At 45.5% G+C, this 23,627-nt stretch overlaps 1 protein-coding gene and 1 long non-coding RNA gene across 4 annotated transcripts in view; one reads left to right on the top strand and one right to left on the bottom strand.

Annotated features, from left to right (window-relative positions):
* The window catches only part of LOC135908350 (potassium voltage-gated channel protein Shaw-like), a 244,196-nt gene that overhangs the window by 103,363 nt on the left and 117,206 nt on the right, over positions 1–23,627 (top strand). The gene's annotated exons all lie outside the window — the stretch shown is intronic.
* The window catches only part of LOC135908352 (uncharacterized), a 140,567-nt gene continuing 133,645 nt past the window's right edge, over positions 16,706–23,627 (bottom strand). For both annotated transcript variants that reach the window (XR_010566294.1, XR_011514624.1), the window contains one exon: positions 16,706–17,410. This is a non-coding gene — a long non-coding RNA (uncharacterized lncRNA). The remainder of the gene's footprint in view (positions 17,411–23,627) is intronic.

The following is a 23,627-nucleotide window of genomic DNA, read 5'->3' as shown; positions in this document are numbered from 1 at the left end:
CCGAGTTCTTCTTGTTGTCATCCCTAAACTCGCCTTTGTTTGATTACGAAGGAATCGTGTATTCTGAGGCCGTTCTTCCTGTAGCCCAAGTGTTTGCTTCCGGCGACGCGTAGCGAAGGGCGCGTTTCCTTCCTTCCTTTTCTTTCTTTCTATTTTTTTGTTCGGTGACGGTTTTGCAATCCGAATGTCGTATTTCTCAGAAAGTGGAATGATTGGATGAGGCTTTTTGTTTAGAAAAACGTCTACGGCGTAGGAGAAACTCTTATGAGGAATTTTTGTCTGTTTTGGGGGGGGGGGGGGGGGGGTCCTATACCTGTTGCGACGTCTCAGTAACTATGGCCTTCTGCCATTGAATACGATACCGCGCATTTGATTCCCTAGGCACCAGGGTCATGTTCATTTTGGCTCGGAATGCAAACCCACTCGTCTACTTGGAATTTGCAGCAGGTGAACGAACCCCGTCCATAGCATTTCACTACAGCGCTTCTCATTTCCGTGTTGGCTCTTTCAAACTTTAAACCCGATCAATAAAAAATCAATCAGTCAACCAACTGACTGATTGACTGATTGATTAGTTACTCGATTAGCCCAAATATGGGTTGAATTACTGAAAGATCAGTCGGTTGATCGAAGGACCAGTGAGTCAGTCGACTGAGTTTACCTAGCCCGCTTAAGCTATGCCTATGAATAAAAGTGAAGTTGGTGACATTTCGAATTAATGAATGCTAATCAAAACGCACGTGCCATATTATAGGCACATATATCTGCTAGTCAATCTCCATTTAGTTGTCTCACATACTGCAAGAACAGCAGAATGTCTAACACACATTTTCGCAAAAGAAAGTAAGGAAAACAAGAAAATCAACGATAGCAACGGTAGAGTTGCCTACATATGCGCGCTGAAGCTATGTACATGGCTGACGTACTTGCACGTCAAGCTTCGTGTAACACACAAACCGACCGCTAGCTACAGAGTCTATCGGTACAATTATATACTGCACCATTTTTTTTGTTGTTGTTGAAATGAAAATGCAAGAAAGAGACGTAGTCACCTTATAATGGTGACGACTACTCCTTTTCTCATAGCAGAAACAGCTATATAAAAAAATATGTAGGACAATGAAAAAAGAAATGAAAAAAAAATCACTTCATAGGGTGAGAAAGCCACAGCACACTCCTATACACCTATGATCATCACAGTGTAAAAGTCAAATTCAAGTCGCACCACAATGAGTTCGTAAACAGTCACAAACACACACAAACGGCCCTGATGTAGACTTCGATGAGCACATAAACAGATGAGGAATTACAGTGTTAAAATAATTCACACACAACAACAAGAAATGTATAACGCGTATTATACAAGCACTAATAATTACAAATAATAGAATAATGTTTTAGCGACATTCTTATTTGTTATACCGACTAAATCTGCCTGTATGTCTGTCCGTCTGTCAAACTGAAAAATGTAGACATTCTACGTATAAATTGGAGTTGAGAAATTTAAGAACCATGCAGAGCTCATTGCAACACCACTCACTTTAAAAAGGGAAATCTCAACTACTGTTGGGAAGGTCCGTGTAAAACATGCATCGCGCGTCTTCAGTTCTGCCGTTCGTGAAAGTGAAGCCTCTCGAAAACGTTCTGTTCAAAAAAAAAAAAAAGAAAAGAAAAAAGAAGAAGAAGAAGAAGAATTGGAAAGAAAGAGATTATTGTGTGCGAACATGAAAAACAATTACGCCCCGAAAGACTAAAGAAGAGTGAAAACTACATAAAATTTTAAAGCATCCAGCTTTCCTAGCACACCAATATCCCGTTTGCCCGGTAGTCCAAGGAGTCCGGTGATTGGTGGACGCGTTTAAGCCGGAAGCGTGGCCCAAAAGTCCTGGAGGAGAGTTATGTCTCTGGTAAGAAGGTCTTGAGAGGCACTTAGGAGTTCATCGATAACACTTGTTCGGGTCACCCAGTTACCCGAACGACATCTTTCGTGAGCGGCGACGAGAGGCGCCTGTTTCGTTGAGAACGCCAAACACGACTGGAGGAGCCGTACCGCGTTGTGCACGGCTAAATAAACGTGGCCTTCTGCTGCCGAGAATGAGGTCCCGGGGTCGATTCTCGGCCCCGGTGGCCGCATTTCCGTGCGGGCGAAATTTGAAATAACGCTCGTGTTCTTTGATTTCCTTGCGCGTTAAAGAACCACCGGCTTGTCAAAATAATTTAGAAGAACCCCTTGCTGGACTAAGTGATGCATTACTTTGAAGAACCAAGTGGTGCATTCAAAAAAGACAACAACAGGAAAAGGCGGCGGAGAGAGAAAGAGTGGGAAGTGGGAGTATTTCCGTCTCCGTCGCCTTTTCCTGTGGTTGTCTTTTTTGTCAAAATAAATCCGGAGGCCCCGACTGCGGTGTCACTCATGGCCCCACCAGGGTTTCATTTGGGATGTTAAACCCCAATAACCAATCTACTCTATTCTCGAACTTTGCGAATGACGTGTGTCAGTGCTAACACAAAACGTAAGGGCTGCGCCCTGCAAACTTTAGTGACCTTACACGTCGCTGAAATGCCTTGACATTTTTTTAACCTCGTCCTTAAGTTTGACATTACGCCATTCATCATTTATTTATTTATTTATTTATTTATTTATTTATTTATTTATTTATTTATTTATTTATTTATTTATTTATTTATTTATTTATTTATTTATTTGTGTTATTCAGTCTTAATTTTTTTCGGGTAATTCTTAAACCTATAATAGAACCTTCGATCAGATGTCTGAGAAAATTCCTCTCTTAACCTAACTAAAAGGTTCCCTCTGTCGTGCTTATTTTTCAGTATATAGTTTGTATACCATGCAGTTATTCCCACTTTTTGTAGGTTATGTATAATTCTGTGCTCACTGGACTAACAAGTGCAATTACTGTGAGATGTTTTATGCGAACAAAACAGCTTGTGTATCGCATTTTCTTTTTTAATCTGTCTGTATTTATCGCTAACTACTCTTCCTTACTTAAATATTATTGTCAAATACACTAACCGCTGTTCATTAACTACAAAAAAATAAAGGAAATCAAAAGGTTGTATGCTTTTTTTTTTCTCTGGCGACGCCGAGCTAGTCAAGCCATTTAGAGCTTTTTTTCTATGTATAACCATAATTGTCTGGATGAAAATAAAGCCATTGCTATTACCATACGTGATATGGAGCAGCTGGAAACACGCACTTTCAACCACTCCACCCGATTTCCTCACAAAATATTACCTAACAAAATATGTATGGTTTATACCACGCACACGACGACATTTGGCACATGATCATAGTATCGACCAGGTAGGTCCTTCGTGTGCTTACTTATAATAATCACTCCTTGGCCAAAAATACAACGCAACGAATTGGTCGAATTTCGTCGCCGCTCCATTTAGCGCAAGCTGTACAGCTCTCACCGGCAAAAAAAAAGAGAAATAAAAAGCACCACCTTAATTTACTAAAATGTTTTTATGAGCATTGCAGCTCATAAATTGCAGCTTGTTCTTGTTTCTTTTGTTTTTAGCATCACTTCGACAGAAATATGCGTAATAATAATGAACGTTTATTAATTCTGTAGTGGTACTACGCAAAAGTATTAAGTGCTCGTACACCAACACAGAATGACTTTAATAGCGCTGACAGCGTTTCGCAAATAGTTTTTCTGTGTTCCCACCTACAACTGCGACAGAACTTGGTAGTGACAGGAGGAAATTGGGTGGGGCATTGAAATTAGGGAATTTGCAGGCGCAAGTTGGAATCAGCTAGCACAAGACAACGAAAAAAAAACGAAAAAAAATCACCACCTTAACCTACTGAAATGTTTTTTATGGGCAATATCATAAGAAGCCAACAAACAGTGACACCAAGAACAACATAGGGGAAATTACTTGTTCTTAATAAATGAAATAAAGACACGATAAATTAATGGAAATGGAAGTGGATGAAAAAACAACTTGCCGCAGGTGGTGAACGATCCCACAACGTTTCCATTTCACGAAGGTTGTGGGATTGTGAATGCAGATCATAAATTGCAGCTTGTCTATTTTTCTCTTTCTTTTTTAGCATCACTTCGACAGAAATATGCGTAATAATAAGGAAAGGTTATTAATTCTGTAGTAGTATTACGGAGAGGCCTTCGTCCAGATAAGGAACAAAAATAGGCTACTGCTGGTGCTGATGATGATAAACTTGGTAGTGGCACACGCAGTCAAATATAACGTTGAGCCCCAGCTCTGGTTATACGTCGGCGGAAATATATAGCTCGTCTGATTGTCGAATCATACTGATAACAGTTTACGAGCGACTAATCACAAAAAAATTTTTCAAGAGCGAAAAAGATGTTTTGATCAAACCCTCCACTAAAAAAGTAAAATAAGAAGTTTAAAAGGACCGGTGCTAGCCTCGGCTACGGTTATCACCTACGCTTACTTCACACCGCTTCACTGAACGTTCAAGATGTTTTTTTTTTTTTCGGCACTCCTCGAAACGGATACTTGTAGCAGAAACAAACATGCTTTTTTAACATTTGTATGGTTGGGAAAGTATGTTTGAGAACCAGTTGAGCACCAAGAAAATATAAAAGAATAAAAAGACTAAAACCCAATTTCCTTGCGGTTCTGCAGTGCAGTCCGCACTGAGAGCTGTCACACCATACCTATCAGGCCTCGCTGGTGGCCTGGGTTCCACGAAAATTCACACATCGCATGTTAAGCATTCTAGCCGACTGTGCACACTTTGGAGCGCCATGTTAGAAGCTCTTCCCTCTAACGTAGTTGGACGGAGTTTAAAGGACGCAGCTAGCCCTTCTCCGAGGTGGTTTATCTCGCAAAGAGAGCCTGATTTTGGGGCAGAAAATGAACATATGGAACTTTAGTGACGGATATCAAACTCTAGACTTGCCGCAACGCAGGCGACACTCAGCCACGAGACGACTGAGCACAATTAACAATTTTCGCAGCGGTTCTTTCTTGCTAACACCGGTAACGACTATTTGTTTCTTAGTTCAAAGCGTCTAAAGTGCCTGACCGAGTGTGTACTTCAAACATTGGTTCTTTATTTACCTGCACACAAATAACAGAGACTACATTTTCAATATTCATTACCGGCCAAGGATAAAAGATGGCTTTGCCTAGCCGCTGTTTGCCCGCTAAAAAATCCGTCTGACTCGTCTGTTCTTGTGCCTCAATTACTCTGTCGAAACAAAGTCAGTCGACTGAAAAGCAAGTGATTGATAAAAGCTGGCGTTTGAATGTGGTTCCACTGAGCCATCTACTGTCATACAATTGCGCCATCTGTTAAAAGGCACCACACTCGTAGCTCGGTCCCTCTCCATGAGGTGTGATTCAACGCGACGATATGACCAATAGGCATTCGTTGTGGTGCCAGCTTTCTGAACATAGGTGCGCAGATTCGAGCTGCGTTTGCGTTTGCACTGGACGCCTTCATACGTCTTCACTGCTTAACATCATGTTTCTTTTTCTTTTATTGCGGATTTTTTTTTCTTTTTCTTTTTTTTCTTTGTTTCTGCGCCCAGATTTGTTAACCTCGCTATGTTTTTAAGGCCATCGTGGAGCTCCCAGTCTTCGCTTCTGCTAAGTTTTTTTCTGGTCTTTTGTGCGTTATTATTATTATTATTATTATTATTATTATTATTATTATTATTATTATTATTATTATTATTATTATTATTATTATTATTATTATTATTATTTTGCTGATAATGGAAAAAATAAGAACACCCAAACATTGTTCATTACGGCGTCAACGGGACAAACGGTGATTGCCAATATTCTAATTGACATTAAGAAAAAGAAAATGAGCTGCGTAGGTTATGCAATGCGCAGGTTAGATAACCGGTGGACCATTTAGGGCTGCAGAATGGATGCCAAGAGAAGGGAAGCACAGCCGAGGATGGCAGAAGTCTAGGTGTGGTGACGAAATAAATTTGCAGGCGCTAGTTGGAATCGGTTGGCGCAGGACAGGTGTAGTTGAAGATCGCAGGGAGAGGCATTCGTCTTGCAGCGGACATAAAATAGGCTGACGATGATGATGATGATTAGATATGCCATCGCACCTGTTCTATACTGCAATAACACCACCAAAGAATGCACGAAATCACTGAATAGAAGAAAAATAAGCCTAAATTTTTAGACTTGAAAGTTCAATTGCAGCTCGAAAGCTATGAAACGCGTTACAGTGGTGGGCTTCCTGATGGCCTTCAGCTACATGGAGTTACTTGACGTCCACCGAAACGATGGTATACACGTGGTATGTCCATGATCGAGCGCAACGAGTTTAGCTTCAGCGAGGCGGTTCCCAGCGAAAATGCGTCCAACAGGATCGTGTAATCCCTTCTTGTATGTCCTTGCTAAGCAGGAACGTTGTTCTTCAGAAACATCAATGAGAGCTTCGCTTAACCCTATTCCTGCAGCGCGTAGGATCCGCAGCTTTTCGTGCATAATTCTGCACACGTACTTGAGTGAGCGGCAAATTGGTCTGTCTAGTGTTCCTCTTAGAGAACCTCCAATGGAACTAAAAATACAAAGAATCGTGTTGACATGCCCCACGTGCCACCCCCAATCAGGGCGCTTTTCGTCGCAGCTGGTGGATCACCGTTTACGAAGCAGCCGGACGCGGTGCTTCGGGGCAACTAAGCGTAATTGATATGTGACCGGCAAAGTGGGAGACAACAAGATGGCTTGTAACTGCGATGATTACGTAAACGCTGTCATGCCGTGGCAATAACGTCAACCGAGACAGAGCGCGTCGCTTGCCATCGCACCCTAATGTAATTATCCGTCGTCAGTCCCTCCTTATAACTCATTTTAGAAGCGTTTTCTGGGCGCTGGACATAAATTTCGCCGCGGCGTAAGGTTCCCGAAACCGACGTCGACGGGTTGCGCAAACAGGCGTGATGCTTAGAGAGCGCCTGCCCTAATATGCCGAGTTACCTATTTTGGAGAAGCACCATCCAACCCAACCCTGTTTTTTTATTATTATTGTCTTCTTAGGGGAGGAGGGAGGTTACACAAGTGTCTCAAATTGCACCGAACGATCGCCTACCTACGCAAACGACCCGCAGGCCTCCTGATATGCACAAAAGAGCGCTACAACTCAGCTGCGCAAATTATAGGCATCGTGCAGCGCCATAGGTGCTTTTCTTTGTTTACCTGCCTCCCCTCTTCGCTTAGGCACACTAATGGAATGCTGTATACACAGTTAAATTTCGCATATGATACAGCTTCTTTAAAAAAAAGGAAGCGAATGACTTGTTTGAGTTTTTCACCCGTTTTCGTGGTTGCTCGGTGGTCGATGGTCGGTGGTCGGTCTTGGCAACGAAAACGTTCGTTCATTCGTTCGTTCGTTCGTTCCTTCGTTCGTTCGTTCGTTCGTTCGTTCGTTCGTTCGTTCGTTCGTTCGTTCGTTCGTTCGTTCGTTCGTTCGTTCGTTCGTTCGTTCGTTCGTTCGTTCGTTCGTTCGTTCGTTCGTTCGTTCCTTCGTTCCTTCCTTCGTTCGTTCGTTCCTTCGTTCCTTCCTTGGTTCCTATACCCTCTCCTTCGTTCGTTCGTTCGTTCGTTCGTTCATTCATTCATTCATTCATTCATTCATTCATTCATTCATTCATTCGTTAGTTAGTTAGTTAGTTAGTTAGTTAGTTAGTTAGTTAGTTAGTTAGTTAGTTAGTTAGTTAGTTAGTTAGTTAGTTAGTTAGTTAGTCAGTCAGTCAGTCAGTTAGTTAGTTAGTTAGTTAGTTAGTTAGTTAGTTAGTTAGTTAGTTAGTTAGTTAGTTTAGTTTAGTTTAGTTTAGTTTAGTTTAGTTTAGTTTAGTTTAGTTTCGTTTCGTTTCGTTTCGTTTCGTTCGTTCGTTCGTTCGTTCGTTCGTTTCGTTCGTTCGTTCGTTCGTTCGTTCGTTCGTTCGTTCGTTCGTTCGTTCGTTCGTTCGTTCGTTCGTTCGTTCGTTCGTTCGTTCGTTCGTTCGTTCGTTCGTTCGTTCGTTCGTTCGTTCGTTCGTTCGTTCTATTCGCTTACGTTGAGGATTGTCGTCAATGATTCCCTCACATTTTCTTTTTTTTTACCTTTGTGACAGTATTTATTAGCTTGGGCACATTATGAAGATGACAGTTACCGTTAGTGCGCACACATTATGAAATATGTTGGTTACCATTAGTTATGGGTCGTTCATCTCGTCGGTTTGTTACATTTCATTGTAATATGTTCCGGTGGCGCTGTAGTTATATCAACAATGGGAATAATCTAGTGGTTCAAGAGTTCCCATATGACTACGTCTAGAGCTGTAGAGCTCGCAGCTCTCTGCGACGCGCTTCATGTGATAAATGCTGAAGGCCCTCGAAAATGGGCAGTCTTCTGCCATTCAGTGCCGGCCTTGCAATGTGTGCAGTCCTTTTTCGAATATGAAACTCACGATCAGTTCACGAGCGAAATCGCGGACCTTGTCCATTACTTGAGAGAAAAAGTCCATGATATCTCTTTTCAGTGAATACCAGGCCATTGCGGTATCATTGAAAATGATGACGTAGATAAGGCAGCTCGGACGTCAAACAAAGAAGACCACTGCGTCCCCATTCCTCTCTAAAAGACCGACGCTGCGAGAAAACTTCGCATTCTAGCACGCACGCTCTCCTTAGCCGAATGGAACACCGCACATACAAGGCGCACCAGACTGCACAGACTAAACCCTTCACTGCAACACAAGACCCCCGACCGGACTTCTGTGTCTTCCGACTTCTGAAGCGTCTCTTCTGTGTAGGTTGCGGCTGGGAATTGCCTTCACGAAAGCTTATTCAGCACTAATTGGAATGGCTGATAGTCCTGCATGCGGCGTTTGCGGATGTGAGGAGTGCATTGACCACTTATTGTGCCGCTGTCCTCAGATTCAAGCACAGAGACAATCTTTGTGCAACACATCGAGGAAACTATATGATCGTCCTCCGAGTGAACAGACAGCACCATCCCCACCGATCATCGGCTCAGAAGGCAGTGAAGGCACTTTTGTATTTTGTGCGAACGGCTTTGACTCAAGTACTATCCGCGCACGTCACTATACCCTCTCTCTCTCACTCCCTTCTCTTTCTTCCTCTTCTCCCTTCCCCCGAGAGTAGAGTAGCCAACTGAACTCTTGACTGGTTAACATCCCTGCCTTCCTGATATCCCTCTCTCTCTCTATTGTAACACGTTTGTGGCGATGATGGAGAGCGCTGCAATTGACGAGTCAGTATATTACGATATACATAATTAAAAGTTTAGCCAATAAGCGCCCACGCCAACGCTGAATAGCAAGCTAGAACACAGTACTTATCGGCGACCTCTCCAACTTCATCTCATAGGAAGTCCCTCTCTCCCTCTTGGCCGAAAAGATCCTCTTGAACGGCAATTGCATCATTCGGAAACGTAAGAACGTTCTTTAAATTTATTTTTATTTCCCTTTTTAGAGTCAATATACGCAAAATAAACGCGTACAGCAATGGTAATTACAGCCTAAACATGCTCAGTTGGCATTTGAACCGATGACGTTTTTGGTTTAACATTTCTGAAAAGCCAGTCTTAGCTCACAGAGAATGAGAATAGTGACAAGGCGTGCCGGATACAAAGTGGAAGAGTTATTTCTCGGCTGATGATAGTACGAAGCAGTTAAGCCGTTAAGCCGAAGCAGTTAAGTTTAATCGCCTTCACATTAGTGTAGCTTCCGCAATCTATGTCTCGTTTAAGCGGAAAGCGTGGGAATCCAGCTTGCGATTGTGCTGAAACAGAATAATAATAATAATATTTGGGGTTTTACGTGCCAAAACCACTTTCTGATTATGAGGCACGCCGTAGTGGAGGACTCCGGAAATTTTGACCACCTGGGGTTCTTTAACGTGCACCTAAATCTAAGCACACGGGTGTTTTCGCATTTCGCCCCCATCGAAATGCGGCCGCCGTGGCCGGGATTCGATCCCGCGACCTCGTGCTCAGCAGCCCAACACCATAGCCACTGAGCAACCACGGCGGGTGTGCTGAAACAGAAGAAAACATAGTATAAACATCTACTCAAATGCGACTCGCTTAATTCACAATTTTAGACAGGTTGACGTCTCCAGCTTTTCGTTAAAGGCAGCTTCAAAGGCAGCTAAAGCCATCAGCCGCAAGACACACCAAGAACGCTTGGTAACCCCACGTTCTGACCCTCCGGCCTATCTTGAACGTTTTGCCTGGTTCGAACCTTGAAAAAGAAAAGTAATAAATGCACAAGCATTTCTGTGCCTACCTAACGAGGAAACCAGTACGTCCACCATCAAGTAATACGATCGTTTTCAAGATAAAGCCCGCGCGGCCGCGCCATATGCAGCCACGCCATATGCATCCTCCGCCGGGGTACGGTTGATCACGGGTGATAATGATTCGACGTGGATGTATAAGGCGCCTAAGAGCGATAACGGCTTATAATGATCGGATTGTCATCAACGCACTTGGCGCCGCCACCTGCAGTAGTTTGCTTCCGTCATTAATTCCCCTTGCGGCAGTTCCTGTCGCCGCAGTGCTGTCATTTATACTAGTCGGATCAAGTTTCATAATATTGATAATGACACGAGGCGGCGTGAAGATGAGCAAATGGCACAATGCTTACCCTTGCTAATACAGCTGCCAGAGGAGTTTCTGCGTGAATGTTTTTTTTTTTTAATTGTAGATTTCACTACGCGTCCATCGGGTAGCTTGAGAAAGGAGCTCCGACGCACTCAAGATGGCGCAATGCCTAAAATATGTTGAAATTTTTCCGCGTGGTTGCCACTTCAGGCACAGGCACCGCGTACGCACTCACGAAAGCTGGCTTTATATTTGTACATCACAAATCTGAAAGTAACGCCGCTGAGAGCCTGCACGTGCCAGCCCGTGCACGCTCTAACATTGAAGTGGGAGCAAACGTGAATCACATTCTACATGTCTATCACGCTTCTTCTCAATATCATGCTCTTCTGCTTCGATGCTTCGTACTTCCGTGATTATCTCCTTTTTCGATCTCTAGCATTAGATATCGGAGCTCTCAAACCGTTCGTTTTCCTGTTTACGCTGCCCCCTTCAAAATGTTCTCGATGAAATGTAAACTAGCTGTGAATTGTGTGTTGCCTATACCGACATAGGCGAGGTCTGTGCGCGACACAGCGATTGAAAGCCTGCTTAAGTCAGTGATATGATTCGAACGCGCGACTTGCAGCCCTTACGTAACAACCAGACGTGTCCTCCTCTGGACGAAGCTCCCGCTTAGATTTGTTCCATCTCCACGGCACTTGTCTGTTCCTTCCCACATTCGCGAAATGAAAAAAATGAAAAAAATGAAACTCCAACGGAAAAAAATTAAGAAAAGGATCTCCGTTCTTTTTATCCGCGATCCCTTTACTCTTCCATCCAGTCTTTGAGGGGTCGTGAGAGACCGCGCCGACGGTGAAGCAAGGAATAACAAAATAAAGAAAATAATAGAAAGCCGGCCCATATCGCATCGCACGCTCAGCGAGCACCCTGAAAGGCGGGCGGAATTCGATTTGATACTCATTTATAAGGAGCGCAGCTATAGGACCGTGCGTGGCGAAAGAATTGGAGAAGGACGGGGAGGGAGGAGAAAATGTTTATTCTCCTTATGGCTCTCCAGAGCGCGATTCAATTTCTTCCCTAAAGAAGTGTATCTCGGATGCCGCCCTTTTAATGTTGCCCCGTCGGCGACCCGTCGAAGACCGGAGCGTCCCGATCGCCGTAGGTGCTGCATCGTTCCTCAGTGGTCGACGGCTGGCGCTGGCCGATTTCGAGCCGAGCTTTGGGCCTTCTGGACTCGCAGTGTACAGCATGCCGGGAACTGTGGCGGCCATTCATGTGAAACGGTCAAACGGGGACGGCGCGCTATAGAAGTGAAGATACACTTAGCGTTGAGGTGTCCACTATAGGAAGCGTAAGAAGAACCGTTTGTTACGGGTCAACTCATGACCCCCCGTCCCGTCCCCCCAACAGCCGCTGAAAAAAAAAGCATCTCGACATCGGGAAAGCCTTTGGCCTACCGGTGCCTACGTGGGCGGAGCCACCAACATAGCCCGGGGGCTTGTGCCCTCGGACTCTAGTTTCTCTGGACTAAAATAAAGTTCTTGCCATGCCATGCCTAAGGAAAATACTTTTGCATATCTCCGCCTTCAACGTTGCCTGCATAGGTTTGCTCGCCGAATTACGGCTCACTATTGCGTGGATTAGCTTAAATAGATTGGCAGTGCCTTTTCACACGAGCTCCAATACTGTTCGTGGTAATCATTTTTTCTTCCTTTTTTAATGCGATAGTAGGTACGAGTTTGAAACTGGGTTTCCTTTCTCCACCCATCCCGTCGGCCCTTTCATTACGCTCACCTCATAACGACCGTTGCCGTCATCGACGTGTGTTTGTTGTCGTCATGCCACCTCGTTATTCTTGGCTTCACCATTAGAGCCCGCGTACTAACAAATCAGTTTCAAAGGGGTGGGGAGGGGGGCGGGGGGGGGGTGTTTTCCTGGTGTGCCACCCTCTGGCTACGCCACTAGACATACAAAAGTTTAAGGACCAGAGGTGCCACTAAAAAAATGTTTTTTTCGTTACAGCCGACGCATAAAGACGTTTGACGAGAGTCGTGCAATAATTTCACGTTGTTGAGCGATGCTAGAAGAAACGGTCAAACGGGGACGGCGCGCTATGGAAGTGAAGATACACTTAGCGTTGAGTGTCCACTACAGGAAGCGTAAGAAGAACCGTTTGTTACGGGTCAAGTCATGATTCCCCCCCGCCCTCCCCCAACAGTCGCTGAAAACGTGGTTATATATATATACATATATATATATATATATATATATATATATATATATATATATATATATATATATATATATATATATATATATATATATATATATATATATATATATATATATATATGTATATATATATATATATATATATATATATATATATATATATATATATATATATATATATATGTATATATATATATATATATATATATATATATATATATATATATATATATATATATATATATATATATATATATATATATATATATATATATTGCTGATGCCGTGGTTTCTAGACTTCTGCACTCGACTGTACATGACACTGATGATTGGACTCATGCGGAGTATGCACCTATAGTCAGTCTACGGAGAACGATGTCGAAAGCATCGACGGCGTCAATACCAACGTCGCAACGACAACGCAGTTTACCTTGGTGGTGCAGTTGCTTTTGCATTGCGCTGCTAAGCCCGAAGGCCTGGGATCACATACCAGTCACATTTCGACGGGAGCAAAATGCAAAAACGCCCATGTACCACGTATCGGATGCAAGTTAGAGAACCCCAGGTGGTCAATATTAATCCTGAGTCCCCTACCACGGGGTGCCTCATAACTATATCGTGGTTGTGGCACGTAATATCCCCGAATTTAATTCATTTATATTACAGATACCGCCACAGAATTTTTTACATAGTAGCTCACATGATCCAAAGGTGCCAAGTGCCCAATGCAGCAATACATCAATACAGCAACCACCAAGCTATGGTTAAAGGGCATGAAATTATATTCCGGTGGCTACCTGGAAATACCGGGGTTGCTGGTAATGACCTCGCCGACGAAACCACCCGGTCTGCCCATCTGGAAGCCCGACCAGTGCGGATCCCTTTATTAGAACCGACGCGGTAAGAAAGCTTCATATCATGGCTAAAGCTGTGACACACCAATGCTGATCTTCTCCCGACCTCCTTAAGTGTCATCATCATAGGTTTGATCCATCCTTAAAGCTACAAGTGCCATCAGAAGTTTCCCGCTCTGAGGCGACAGTATTGTGCCGCCTCTGGCTCGGGGTAGCATTTGCGAAGGCCTACTCGTTCCACATTAGAATGGGGGATACACATGCCCACGTGCGACTCTTGTGGAACTAGAGAAGCAATTGAACACATCCTATGTCTTTTGCCCCAGTATGACGTCGAGCGTGAAGCTCTCCGGACAGCATTGAACCGACTGGACTCTAGACCATTTTCAGAAATGAAGATCCTTGGATCATGGCCGTACGCCTCGATGGCACAGAAAGCCATAAAAGCGTTGATGAAGTGCCTCAAGTCGACAGGTCTTGGCAACCGTGTGTAGACTCTGTGCGAACCTTCAAATGTGCGCGAAACTGTGCTCTCTATTTCCTCTCTCTCTCTCTTCGTCTCCATAATGCCTTCCCCCAATGCAGGCTAGAAAAGAGAACGTGTGTCTGGTTAATCCAGCTCCCTGCCTTTCCCCTCTTCTATTTCTCTCTCGCTCTCTCTCTCTCAACACTGAAAAAGCACAGGGCAGAAAGACTGTCGTTCAAATCTGAAATTATATTTTAACACATAATCTATAATGATAAATTATGGATTATAATAAATATATGTAATTTTCCTTTCACATTCTCACTTTACCTTAATAGACCATTCTATGAGCACGTATTCATTACAGCCTTTTATGCGAAGCATATTACGAGAGCTCAACCCAGCTCCTCAGGCGCGGCGGTGTCGCCATGAAACCACGTGACACCGTGACGTCACGACAGAGGAGAAGTGGCTTTGGCTCAACTCTTGCAAGACGGGCTGGGTGGGAATCGAACCAGGGTCTCCGGAGTGTGGGACGGAGACGCTACCACTGAGCCACGAGTACGATGCTTCAAAGCGGTACAAAAGCGCCTCTAGTGAATGCGGTGTTGCCTTAGAAACGAGCTGTTTCTAAGGCGTGCGTCTCTTGCTCAGGCGCACATTTCGTTGCCGCGCCGAACGCTGCTTTGCTCGACGCTCACCGCGTCCAATGCGGGGCGCGTAGTCGCTGCCCTGTAGCCCATTGTCTTACACCCCTTGGCGGGTCGACGGGAACGCTGTCGCGTTCCACTCTTGAAGGCGAAGCAGTAATGCATGAGTTGTTTCTTCGTCTAGCCGAACCAAATATAGCCAAGCAACAGCAGTTCACCAGGCTAAACAGTGGTTCAACAACTAAAATAAAGGCTAGTATGCTTCGCATCCTGGGCTTAACCTTACCTAAGCCACAGCCATTTTTTCTTCTAGCGCTTGGCTTCTCATGCGTAAACTGGATGGCACTGACGTCGTGTCGATTATTTCGAGGATAGCCTGAGGCCTGTAACGAGGTTGCCCGAACGTAAATTTTAAAACATGCGGATGAATCCAGCAGCAAGAAGCTAAAGGGCAGCTTTAGTGGAGACCAGTGGCCAAAGTTCGGATACGTATATAAGAGGCTATGTTTTAGGAAGAGTTGCGCCTAAGAAAGAACAAACACAGGGAAAAAAACGAGGTAGCGCTCTTTTCGTCTACCACGTTTCTTTTTCCTGTGTTTGTTCTTTCTTAGGTGCAAGTCTTTCTAAAACACAGTCATGCACCAACTCGTCCTGCAAAATGTTCTAAAAAGTATATAGGAGCAGGAGGAAGAACCGAGCCTTTCCACTTCGCCACCGGGAGGCGCAACTTCCACAAACGAATGCGATTCACACTTGTTCCACTTCTCGAAAGGAGATCGCTCGATCGCACCCGAGATTGCACACTCCAACAAACAGCGCAATAAATCAGTCTAAGGCTTACTGCGCATTATATCTCGTCATCTATGGCGTCACTGCTTCGCGTTACGGCCGAAACGCGGGCGCTATCTTTCTTCTTTCCTTTTTTTAGAAAAATGAGAGGAAAGAGGAATACGAATAAGTGTATAGACATCGCAGACAGTTGTCCAGAGTACGCTTTGTGTCGCTCTGCTTGTTCATTGTCGATGTCGCATCTCCTGAGCCGTTCGTCGCCCCCATCTCGCCCAGTGTAGTCGCGCTGCTGCAACGAAGTCACTAATATACGGACCAGTAGCGAAAGAACTACGCCATCGAAGGAGCTACGCTGGTGGTACGATTTCTTGGTTACAACGCCGATGATTAGAGGAGCTTGTCGAAATTGCGGTCCACTGTTCGGAAAGAAGGAGGGGGGAAGGGGGGGTGGATAAGAAAGAACGGAGCAGACGGCACCGCGACAAGTCAATTTTCAACAACAGTCTCGCTCTATTGGGAGCGACACGGCACACAGTGGGCAACCGCCGCTTACCGAATCTTCTCCCGCCCAAGAGATCCCAAAACGAAGGGTCGGAGCCAAGATCCACATTGCTTAAATAGGGTTACGACAAATGCCCCTGTGCTTCCGCCCCGCGACCCCTTCGCGGAACTCTCATCAATACGTCGCGCTGTGGCGCACGCACGCCCACGCGCGGCACGCCTTGCGCCTACGCATGTGGGCTCCTTTTTCCATTTGCTCGCAGCCGTTCAACGAGCAGGGCGACACGACGCACAAACGGGGCAAGCAGCAGCAGCGCCAGCCGCGCAGTACTCCTTGCGCCCTTCCTCTTGCGGGACAGTGACTTTCTTGTGCGGTGGGCAAGAGACGATTGGCTCAGCGGAGACGCAGTTAGCAGTAAATATAGCGGCCTGACTACGTCGTAGGAGAAGAGAGGCGAGTGTGGACCGGTTGACTCCCCGCAGTGTAGTCTCAGCGGGACCCGCAGGAAATGAGGCAAGCTTCTTTCTTTTATTTTCTTTCTCTCTCTCTCTCTCGCTCTCTTACTTCTGCTCCCTGCCTAGGGAGTCTCCCGACGAGGCCCTTTACGGGCGACCTTACGCCAACCAAAGACGAACCGAAGAGGACGCGGGAAGAAGGGAGTGGCGGCGGAGATGAAAGGACGGAGTTTCGTGCGTGAAAGCCGTAAGTGCAGAAGAAAACAGGAGAACGGCAGGAGTGAGACAGAACGAAAAGCGTGAACGAATGGCAAGTAAAAACAAAAAAAGAACAAGGAAACAAAGAAAGAAGACGTGAGGACGTAAAAGAAATAGAGGAACAGATGAGAAGAAGACAACGAACGCATCGAAAGCCAGCCAGGCGAAGAAGCTCGCCCTCGCGCCTATAGACATCCCCCAAGTCTCCTAGGGACTTTAATGGAGAAGAGGCGACGTAGGAAGATAGAGGGACGAGAAAAGAAAAAAGAAAGGAAGCGGGGGGTAAAATGTGAAGAGCATTCGCGAAAAGAGGCGCATCTGGAAACCCGGCTTCTTCGACTCGAACGTCAGGTTGAGCGGACGACCGGTAAGGGCCGCAGACATTTGGCGCTTCTTGCTTTCTTTCTCTCCTTCTTTCCATCTTTCTTTTCGGCAGACGCCGTCCTCTGGGCGTTCCTGTTCGGCGCTCTATGCCCTCCTCTCCCGCACCTTTTCTCTCCTGTTCCCTTTCCCACACACATTCTTGGGCCGCTTCGAATTTATTAGCTTCAGCCACTGGCTCGGCGTTGGGGGGATGGATCGCAGAACGGCCGGGAAACTGGGAACAGAGAGAGAGAAAGAAAATAACGGCGGTGACCTTGCGAGCAAAGGGCCACGAAAGAAGTAACTACGATCCTACTGTCAATGTAGAATTGAGCGCAGACGGAGAATAACACAATGCGCAGAATATAATGTTGCCCAGAGTAAATGAAAATAGTTTAAGGATGAAAAGAGCCTCTCGAGGGACAAAAGTACAGTGTTGGCTGTGGAGGACGGTGTGCTGACGGGGACTTCGGTCAGCTCTCTAGCGAGCGGTATGTGTTTACGTCCCCGCGTAGTTTAAGCAGACAGGATAAAGGTGGTAGTTTTTATCTGGCATCGCATAATATTAGGTCATCAGGGAATATTGAACGTGCATCAAAATCATGATATGAGAGTTTTCTTTCTTTTTTTGGCTGGTAATGTCGCCGCATATAAAATGTGGTAGGCAATGCATCGAGTGAATTGGTGTGATCAAACATTACCTACAAGAAAGAGGGGGATAAATGAAGGGCAGGGAGGTTAACCAAGACTGAAACTGGTTGGCTACCTTGCAATGGGAGAAAGAGACATTTTAGAACTGATTAAGAGAAGAGCTTAGTCGAGAGTTGATGTGCACTGTAGTCACCAACGTAATGAAAATCCTTAGCGCTGTGTCACGGATGGTCGCTCAGACCCTTCACCTCCAGAAATCGCAGCACTGATTTTGTGGCCTTCTGGAGTGGTGACGTGCAAAACCAAGGCCACAAAAAATATTGTCCAACGAAAACACTATCTAATGTCATCTCATCATTCCTACACTACAAGAACATATCTCAAACATACTGAAACTGAAATTTACTGCTTATTCAAAGGCGTGAAACAGACAAAACCAAGCAGTACTCCAAGAGGAGTGTTTTTTTTTTTTTACGTGAAACGCGCTAAAGTTCGGTCAGAGGGAGTCGCTTGCTAAAACCGCATGTAACGAGAACCTGTTAAGGCATCATCGCTTATAACTCTGCAACCATACTACTCACGCGCCTTACTTTTATTATCGTGAAGAAGCCATTACACGATTATGCATATGTCGCACGCACACATGACACTGTTGTCGCGCCACGCATGACCCAATTGGAGCTAAATTTATCCACTTGCTCGGCATTCATAGAGGCCTAGCTCGTTGAACCGAGCGGGAGTGGTCGCGTTTGAAAGAGTTCACTCAGACATGGCGGACATAATCTATCAAACCCAAACCAGCGCATATCAGGAGTTATAGGGTCTAGAAGTGTCAATCTTTTGCAGATATTTCGCACTTACTCCGCACTGGCCTCCCTGCGTTCGGAAGGTACGGTCCGGAAATGAAAAAAATCGGGAAGCAAGACGAAGTCATTTCTGACCCCTCGGCGCCACGGCCTAACATGTCCGTCTTTACAGTAGCGAAATCGCAGGAGAGAGAAAGAGAGAGAGAGAGAGAGAGGCTTTAATGATATCCTGGATATATGTCTAGCTGTTCGCCTGACATGCTACTCCAGGCGCTGGGTGATGATTATGATATACACAGTGACAAACACCTGACAGCACATACATTAATACACACCTACATACACTATGGAGATATTTAGATTTTTGTTAGCAAGCGCAGCAGCCCAACCACCTAAACGTGCCGTGGGCCCGAGTGGCACAGGGCAGTCTCGTGTAGAGGGGGACGGGGGGAGGGGAGATAATTTTTTTTACCCTAGTGCCCAAACACCATCTGCAACACGAATGGGCCCACTACGAAAAGGGAGCCAGCACGACTGGAAAATTAGACCGTAAGAGGCCCACTAGCTGCAGCCTAAGTTAGCCGTGTAACGGTTCTCATACGTGATTAATTGTAACTCGTGTATTTGGTTGCGTTCTTTCTGTGCCCTAGTGCACATGAACCATCTGCAGTATGCCCAAGACGTTTCACGTACCCTACTGCGGCTGCGTCCGCGATAGAGCCTACCCAATTTTCTTTTTTTTTTTTAACGTACAGTTTTACCCGTCTTTCGGAGAAGAAATATGGTTCATCGGTATGCACTGAAAGCGAACTCAACTAGCAATTTTTGTTTCTTATGCCTTCGAGAGCAAATCGTGGTAAGTATGCAAAGTACATGAATATTCCAGTGCCCCGGTTACCATCCCTGCAGCGTATACTTTAGGCGCGCTCGCCTCGGCGTTTGAATTGTAGAAAAGAAAGCTGATTGCCCCCGCCCCCCTCATTCAAACTAGCTGCAAAAAATCCTCGCCGCTGAAATTCGGAGAGAATTACAACGTTTTTTTTTCCTGTTGCCAGTTGAATATCCGCTTATCCGCTGGTGCTTGTTTCACCTAGGTTACCTACCAAAGAAGCTGCGTTACTTTGCTGTCCCTGTGTTCTTATACTGTGCGCTACTCTTGGGATCATTCGTTTTTAGAGCGTCAAATCAAGAGAAAGAAAACAAGTAAAGAAAAACTACAAGCATATAAGCCCGCATTGTAAGGGATTTGAGCCTTCATTGTGATCCTTTGCACAAGTACTTGATAAATCTACGAGGTATTTCATTTGCCATGCCAGCTTGGGCGTGGTCTTGGCCAAAAAAAAAGCGAAATGAACTGAAGCTTTTCTGAGAAGATGATTTCGAAAGTTTTCAGTTGCAGCCACTGAAGTCTTCTTCGTTTATGATCAGATATGTACCGTTGTAGCGTTGGTGTGCGACCATTTTGCAACGTTAGAGATTTTTTCTTTCAGCTTCTTTGTGGATTCAGAATAGTCAGTGGCATAAATTGAGAAAGTAAAAATGCGTTTGTAGCATAGATTACTGAGGCATTGCGGAGATTCGGTTATATTACTTTTTTCAAACATGTCTCGTCCTAGGTACATTTTCTCCAAATTTTACCCTTCTAATCCATTTCATTGCGTTCTTTGTGCAATATGACTCTGATATAGCACGATGTTGCATGTTTTTTATTCTGTTTTATGATATATGCATGTGCCTTGCCACGTGTTTCTTTATGGAAAAGCATGGTTTTTTTTTATTTATCACTGTTGCATGAAAAGGATCTTTTAGGTAATACATGTGTGCTCTTAAATAGAAATAAAATATATACTGAAAAAATACCATCCCCGCTTTTCTCTAGTTTATAATGATGATGTGCTGTAGATAGCAAACAAAAAATGAAAGCACAATAAAAGCCGGCAAACACTGAATAACTAAAGGTGCTTACTTCTCAATTAAAATGACGTAATAAAAAAATATTTTATGCAGAGTTAAATGGGTTCCTTGGGACCCTGTAGAAGGCCATATAATACAAGGCACGTCTGAATTCCTTTATTTGGGAGATGATGTGCTGAACGCAGTCCAGGCAGTGTTTTATCTCTCGTAGCACATTTTACGTCGCTCTCCAGATTCCCCAGAGAGAAACAGAGAGAGGCCACTTCTCGATGTGATAAGATAAGCTTTCCTTCCAGGAACTCCGAGCAATCAATCCCATCTCCCTCCGAACTCGGGACACACCCAGTGAGCCCTACTCTATAATATAAAGCGGTGCGCAAACTCCCATCACGCCGTGTACCCCAGCGAGCAAACGTCACGAAGAAATGCGCGTTCTCTTAGTCTCCTTCCAGCGTTATCGTTGTCTCCCTCTCAGGTCGACAAAGCGAGCAAACGAGACCGCTTTCGCCAATGGCAGATCACGCCGGGACACGTACGATCAACCCCACATCGAAGGCGGATTCGAACTGGCGATGCGATTGCCGCATGCCTCGTAAAACCGCTCTTTTGGGTGATGATGCAGGTGGAGGGACCAATAAAGCACGAAGGAAAACGAAATGACTGCGATACAATACACGAGCATGCGCAGTTAAGTGCATCGGGTAAATCACAGAGAGCTCGTGCGAAGCTCACTGCTGAAGTTGTGCTTCCTTGCGATATTTTCGGACCCTCTTTCACATACTCCCGGACCCATGAGATGACGCACACGACAACGACGTATGTTTGCTTGTGTAGAAGGACTCAGTGTCGTCCGAGGTTATATTTTTGGCGCTCCCGGCATAATAGACGTCGGCTCTGGGGTTCACCGCTTAAGGAAGGAAGGAAAAAGTGGAGAAGGAAGGCAGGGAAGTTAACCAGTTTAGCCCAACTGGTTTGCTACCCTACACCAAGGAGCGATATGGGGGGATGAAAGATGGGAGGAGAGATGGGAAGCACCGCTTAAAGTCCGCATGTGCTTAGGGCGCACATCATACTTGATGCGTGTGACTTGCTGTTAGTCTGACATAAATATGATACAATGTAAATTAAGAACAATTCATATGCGTGACAGCTTCTGCGTTCTGCGTGATATGCGTGAGAAAACTTTAGCTAGATTGGAACTCCTATTCCCAATGTTTTAATAGAAGTCAAGTGCGTAGAAAGGAATGAAAAAATGAAACTAAATAAAATCTTACTGATTTCACTCTGGAAGTGGCGTAGCAATTGATGGTCGCACAATCCTTTATTTGGCCTCTCAAGTATCCCGCAACAATCGATTATTATTATTGCGAGACCTTCAAGAAGCAAAATACGGGACCGCGCTAATTAGTGATTCACCATGACTCAGGTACAGAGCGGAGGAACTAGACAAGCAACCAGAAGAAGAGTTCCTTTTTTTTCTGCCCATCAAGTAGTGGCCTGCTCCAGTTTAACGTTACAATTTCTTTTTCTCGCGATTGTATTCGATTTTCGTCATCCGCCGCTCATCACAGACCTTGGGCCAATGATGAAGCGGAAGAAAAAGAACGCGAGTACGACCCAATAAATCGGTACATCATTTCGGTCCTGATTACGGCCATACCGAGGCAACAGGTTGAACTCTTCGTCACTTTTCCTTCGGGACCTCTTCGCACGACTTACGGTCGCGAGACCACGCTCCGGACGCCCATACACGCTTCGCCGCCCAGAGTGTGTTCCAATTCTGGCTAGCATCGAAGACAGCCTACGTGGACTGCTAAAGCAGGCAGCTTCGAGTTCAAGCAATGGAACACATCTGGAAGACGTTTCTTCAGCTCGACGGCATTTTGCATCGGCAAGGAAAGGCTAAGAAACGTTCACCCCTGTATTCGAACTTTTTTTTTCTTGCGCGAACGTATGTGGAACAAAGCGTCGGTTACAAGAGGCGCATAGGAAAACGGGATTAAGTTTTCCTGTGAGCAGGCGACCTTCCCGTGAGCATCCAAGCGTTCCGTACAGCCGCCATCCTGTTTGGACTGCAAAGTAGCCTGTGTCGTTTTTGACGTCGACGCTGTCTTGGCAAACATTTCTTTTCTTTTCTTTCTTTCTTTTTTTGCCCGCTTCACCATAATTGGAGTGCGACTTAACATGGCCTGCGTCCGCATAGTGGGCGCAGGCCGTGACACAGGCCATGTCTCTTTAGGCCGCTGTCTCTTTGGCCGTCCGTCTACGGCGAGTATTGGAACAACAGCCATAGTCACCTTGGCGAGCCGCACTAACGCTTGGCCGGCCGCCTTCCTTGCGCGCCGCGCGCGCCCAGCTCGTTCGTTTCCTCACCGTCATTCCCGGGGTTTGCTGATTGGCTGGCCCTCGCAGCGCTCGTCATGGGACAAGGCTAGCGATTCGGAATAGGGCGGGCGCCACGAGATGGCCAGACGTGGCTTCTCGTGAACCGGGGTAAAAAAAAAACAGACGGCCCGATGTCTCGCGCCGGATAGGATGGACAAGCCAAAAAAGAAAGCGAAGAATGAATCGGGTCAGGCCGGGTCGGAGAAGACGAGGCTCGCCGAGGTACACCGTTCATTACGACGAATCCGCTGCCAGTCGAGCCCCTTCGCCTCGGTGGCACCCCTTCTTTCTCCGCTGCGATAGACACTGGGGTCGCTTCGTCATTACCTGACGGCGAATCTCTCGCTCTCAGTGAAGCGCGCCTTTTACTTGCTCTTTCTTTCGCCTTTCTCTCTCTCTGTCTCAGTCCCTGCACGATTTCTCCTTCGGTGTAGGTGTTGCCAAGTTTCGGGATCGATGGCCCACTGACTACTGCAGATGGCGCCCTGTGGAGAGCTGTGGGCGTATATTAGCGACGGATTCTCGGCGAATCGCATTCTCCGCGCCTTTTGTTTGTACCTCCCGACGCCGCGGGCGATGGTGTCGGCGGCGACAGCTGGCTGCGGAACGCGCAAACAGCGTTTATTTCAGGCTTGCGCGAGAGCGATGAAGAGCTTTCTTTGGAAGAAAGAAAAAATTTTTTTTCTTTTCTGTTTT

This window comes from Dermacentor albipictus, chromosome 5 (genome assembly GCF_038994185.2).
Source record: "Dermacentor albipictus isolate Rhodes 1998 colony chromosome 5, USDA_Dalb.pri_finalv2, whole genome shotgun sequence".
NCBI lineage: Eukaryota > Metazoa > Arthropoda > Arachnida > Ixodida > Ixodidae > Dermacentor > Dermacentor albipictus.
The sequence above is the reverse complement of the archived record's forward strand: the minus strand, read 5'-3'. Positions and strand labels throughout refer to the sequence as shown.